This window comes from Nematolebias whitei, chromosome 6 (assembly GCF_014905685.2).
Source record: "Nematolebias whitei isolate Nwh7 chromosome 6, NemWhi1, whole genome shotgun sequence".
NCBI classification, from domain to species: Eukaryota; Metazoa; Chordata; class Actinopteri; order Cyprinodontiformes; family Rivulidae; genus Nematolebias; species Nematolebias whitei.
The window spans coordinates 21,471,788-21,477,670 of NC_056503.1; positions in this window are offsets into that span (position 1 = coordinate 21,471,788).

Consider the following 5,883-nt stretch of genomic DNA (forward strand, 5'->3'; position numbering starts at 1 on the left):
TCTTCAACCGCAAAGTGTACCGTTGGTTAAGCTGGGTCCAAAGGAGCATGTTGTTCTGGTTATAACAGACAAATTCCCTCACCCATCTCTTACGAGATAAACTTCATTTCCATCTTTAAAACTCTTCTATCTTGCCAGTAATTAATCCAGATATTTTCAGAAATGTCTGTTGTAAAGCTGCAAGGATACCATGTTTATGGTTTCCTAGTTGTGAAGCTAATTAATTAAGCTGTTGTTGAAATCAATTTGCCAAATTAATGTAAATGTGTGATGTTAAACTTTGATTCTGTTAATAAATGACCGCATTCATTTGATGGGTCAAAGAAAATTAACGTCTCATGTCACATTTAATAATTCAATGCACAATAGAACTCAGTCCAGAAAAATTAAAGAATCCGTTTAATTTATGAATATATCACAGATATATGTTCATCTACAGATAGAAACACTTGACTGGCTCGAGATTCTGGCAAACCCTCAGGCTGCTGAGAAGGGGAATTACTTGCTCCTATACCTCCTGTTCTTCAGCAGAGGGTGAAGAGAATCCAGGGTCACCCTCTCGACTCAGTCCCCTTGAATGTATAGTGGTTGAAGGTCCATTTTCTTGTTCCTGAAATCCATGATGAGTTCCTGGGTCTTGGTTGTTTGTGCACCACGGTGTCAGACACTCCACTTTGTTCCTGTTGGCAGATTCACCCTCTCAAGAGATGAGCCCCACCACAGCGGTGTCATCTACTGAAGACTGAGTTGCTGTGTTGGGCGGCACAGTCATGTGTGTGTGCAATGTGAATATTAGGGGCCTCAGGACATAGCCCTGAGGAGAACCAGTGCTAACCCTGATGGCTGAGGAGGTGTGGGGACCCATGCTGACCATTTATGGGTGTGGTCCATCGGGATGTCCTTACTCCAGAAATGGGTTGAGTTTGAGAGTCCCAGAGCTGACAGCTTGGCTCTCAGTCTGTGAGGGAGGATGGTGTTAAAAGTTAATGCAGACGAGATGTACAGAGCAGCAAGAAGTGCAACAGTACCACAAAATGTGAGTAACACAATTTTAATCCACATGATATTTAAACTGCACTCAGAAGAAACATCTGCAGAGATTAACAAACATGACCTACATCTCCGTGACCCTGTGACACACTGAAAATGTTTTTGTTCAGACCGATTCAGTTTTGATGCAGCTGTATTCGCCACGGTGGATAAAAATACACAACTACACAAAATACTCCAAACTGACGAAGTTTGATGGAGAAAACCGCTCCTTTTGAAAGTGCTGCTTAAAGAAAAATACAAAACAAATCAAGTAGAATTTCTCCAAAGGCTTACTGAAGACTCCACAAACATTTGGAAGAAGTTTTTTGTTTATCAAGGACAACACCATGTCTGGCAAAGACGTGGAATTTCTCATTGCGATGAGACATCCACAGAGTGAAGCATGGTGGTGGCAACATCATGCTGTGGGTATGTTTGTTATCAGCAGGAACTGGGAAACTGGTCTGAGTTGAAGAAAAAGATTGATGATACAGAAAACAGAAAGATTCAAGAGGGAAAACAGTTGGAGTTCCAGAGATTTGAGACGTGGGCGGAGGACCACCTTCCAGCAGTACAATGACCGGAGCGACGCTTACAACACACTTCGGAGCATTACTTTAAACACGTCACTGGAGAAACACTTAAAATGCACCGCTGGAGCGACGATTTAAACTCACTGCTGAAAAAGGGGGTCCCACAAAGTGCTGATGATGTAAAAAGTTTAGCACTCTGATTTTTTTTCTTGTTAGTTTCACACCAAAATATAATTTGAATTTTCTAAGTTCTTTATTTTACCTTTAAAAATCTGGGCTGTAAAGCAACAAAACAGTGAGCACTAAGGGGCTGAACACTTACGTTTTGTATTTGGGATTTAAACAGACGTAATATAAAAAAATTAAATGAAACCGATTCTTGTAAAAAGGAGTTTAAATCTCCATTTAATGAACCAAACAAACACTTTTCTCCTCTCCTCACCCAAAGCTGTAGCTTTAATTTGGTCCATCAGTGACTCCCACAACCCGAAAAGGAAGAAGCAGGTAAAGATAATGGATGGATGGATGTTTATCAACCTCCTTTTTTTGGGACAATCTAATATTCATTCACTCTTTGTTATGTTAGAATGACGCTGCGTTGTTTCCTTTAAACCGGCTTGCTGAGTAAAAAGTGGTCCGACAGAAAGAAAGAGTGGCAGTGCCATCTCAGCTCAGAGAACAATACTGATAGGTAAGAATGAATCACGACTTCAGTAAATATGTTGTGTAAAGATTTAATGTGCGGGAAAAGCAGATTCTGATGCATAGGAAGCTGACAATATGTCAACAAACTGGACTTGTTCATCTAAATCCTGCACTGTAGCACCACTAACAGGTCAAAAGCCTTGAGAAGCACCCAGCTTGTTGCTGCACCATTTGAGAAGTGAAGAAATTATGAACATAACATGTGGTGTTTTTATTAGGAGCATAAATCAATGACAGATCAATCACATGACACTTTCTTTTATACATAAGCAAATCATCTTGCATTAATATTTGTGCTATTTATTTCTTCATCGGGCTGTTTCCAATCATCTGGAAGGTGGGGGTGAAAGCCAGGATCCAGCTCTAGCAAAGGTCCTCTTGGCAGCAGGTCGTGAAAAAGTTCTCAGCACAGAATTCCTCACAACTTCGAGAAATGTCGTTGCCTGTTCGATAAAAAAAAAACAAAAAAAAACAATGAATAAATATAACAATATAACAATCACTGAGCTGTTTTCAATAATGCGGCTTATGAAGAGTAAGAAACTCAAAGTCAGCAGGATGATCTACCTACCCTGGACGGTGGTTTTACAGTATGCAGATGCGCCCTGGCAGGTGCTCACTGACTGACAGATTTGATCATTTTCATCTGTGCAGGTGTAGCACTGGAGTGTGAACACTAAAAAAACAAATCCATCAAAACTCAGCATTCAGACAGCTCACGGGTCTGCACACAAATCTCACATGAATGTACAGTATCTCAAAACACAATAAATTATCTGGTGCTTTACTGAAAAGATCCTGGACTCACCCTGTGTGGTGCACACCAGCAGGACCAGAACTGTGAGCAGGAGGACCTTCATGTTGTCGAATGATGGGGACGTACCTGCTCCGGCTCTTTTATAGCCTCACATACCAAGTCGGAACTGAGGTGTGCAGTTCCTCGTCCTCAATATTCCAGTTACAGTAATCTTCTAAACTTCCTTCAACTCTTGAATGTCCTGAGAGTCATTCAATCCTTGTTGGTAAAATAAATCTTTCCCTGATGTTCATCACCTGAATTCATGGGGTTAGCTTTGAGCTAGCAGCTGACACCATTAAATATTAAGAACTATTCAAATATTTCACTGGATGGGTTTCTATTTTACTAAATTTTGGTTCACACGTGCACAAAAAAAAAAAATCTGTGACAGTGTAATTTAATCTTTTAGTCAGACAGTAAACTTTAGCATTTGTTGCTGACTACACAATACTGGATGTGTGCTAAATCATTTTAGCTCAGGGATTTTGAAAACTTGGACTTTCAGTGTTTGTACAGAACTTAATTTAGTGACCGACCGGTTAGCAGCTCTGACACTTTTAATTCAACACAGCAACAAAATTACTGTAAAAACTTTTCAGACCCATTTGAAACACAGCAAATCACTGGGATTTCCCTTTCCCTCTCTTTTCCCACCAGATGCATGTTTTACTCTCCAGTTACAACCAATATATGCTTAAATGACAGTTTTATACTCAGATGTTCTTTTTCTTTGTTTGCTGTTTGCTCAGGGGTAATAATCCCTCTTTGGAGCACTGATTGGTGTAAGGAGCAGGTCAGCCCAAGGTGTTATTTTACTCATTGAATCTTGGACTTCCTTGTTCTGATTCACGAGTTTCTGGCTTTATTTTAAGGCTAATAGGATCTAACAGACTGTACTGAAGCAGGCTGTTTTACTCTTGGTCTAGTTCAGTTTCTGTCACTTGTTTGACTTGTTTTTATCTTGAAAATCTGCATATCTGGCACATTAAACATTAGACACAGTAATATAAGAACTTTAACAATTTTTTCCTTTTTAAAGCTTTATGATGCAGAATAATTTAACTAAAGTGATAAAGCAGATGAGATCAATGGAGAAGACTTAATCTGATCACAAACTTTTTCCCTACCATCTGCAACGATGCCGTGTTGCTCAGACTTTGAAGCAGATCGGACTTCAGATACTCAAATTAATCTTAAAATATAACATAAACAAAAAAGGATCCGTGGTTGTATAAATAAATATGAAGACTTATGGGGTATTTTTTGTGATGTTGACAAAATCTAACACAGAAAAACAATTAATTTATTTGTCTACATGACACATGAACCTTTAATCCAGGACTTTTTAAAGATTTCTTTGGACCATTTGGCCAAACCCCTTTCTGGAAAAAAAAAGCTGATGAAGTTTTTATTTATTTATTTATTTTGTCAACCCTGACAAACAAGATTTTCCAAAAGCTGATGCACTTGAAAAAAATGGGTTTCATTTTGAAAAAAAATAAAAATTAAAAAATTAAACTAGAATCAAACACAGAAGAACTATCAGTTTATCACACACTGGATGTAAACTTAACCATCATAACTAAAGCAATTTACAACTGATGAAGGATGAACACATGTATGATGAATGTTTTGTGCATTTAAAATTTTTTTTTTTTTACATTGTAAAGCTATTAAAACATGATTATATACTAAAAGGATAATAGTATAAAACAAACAAAAAAAGGTTTGTAGCTCAATCATCCAGGTAGATAACAAAAAAAGGTTAAATCATTTCATCTGGACCAGTTTCTTTAAGGGAGAAATGTTTTGTCTTCCATCCAGAAGACTTCATAGTATAAAACTTTAATTCTTTTCAAATATTAAGTCTTAAACTCACATCCGAACACGAAGCGGAGAACAACTGAAGGGGTCTTTCCCCCTCCGCTTTCCATCATGCGAGCTCAGCGAGCGGTGGAGAAGTCGTCAGATTTATTTCTTAAGCAGTCAGTCAAGACTGATACATATTTAAATAAAAGTTTTTTTAAATGTTTTTGTACGGTAAAGTATGTTTGTTTAATATGTGCAATATGTGTTTAAATACCAATATCTCACTTAGGCTCTGCAGAGGGTGGGGAGGGGGACAACGAGGGGGCGGGACTCTTCCCCCTTCCTTCCTCCTCCTCTTCATATGAACTCTGCTGAAATCAGGTCAAATTTATTTAGAAAGTACATTTAAAAACAGCAGTTAACAAAATTGTTTACCAGTAAAAATCAATGGTATGAATTTAATGAATATTTACCGCATTTTACCGGGACTATTTGACTTTTGGTCACATGACCTCGATAAGACTTCTGGGTAATATTTACCGGTAAATAATTTTAAAATTATTTCAGTTACGTTGGTCTTTGGCACTGTTCTGTCCAGTGATTATGCTTAGATAGTTACTGTGTTCATTTTGAAGGTGTAATGGTTGTAAGCAATGTTCCCTCTAATATTTCATGTGTCTCTAGGCAAACACACAAGCTCCAGGAGCACACTGATGACCACTGTGAGCAACAGCAATTGTGCACACTGTGGTCACATTAGTATCACACTTGTTCAAAATCTGGGATCATAGCATATTCCATGGCTTATTAAAATAATCAAATTATAGCAGCAATTTTCATTAGTTTACTTTTAATATAAGTGATTTGGCCCACTTCAAATGAAAAAGACAATATTCTTGTTGTTCATGAGATGTTATGTTAAATGTGAGAGTCCTGCCAAATAAATAAATAAATACATAAAACATCCATGGCTCTGGGCTGTCGCTTCCGATGGCTGAGGCTTGG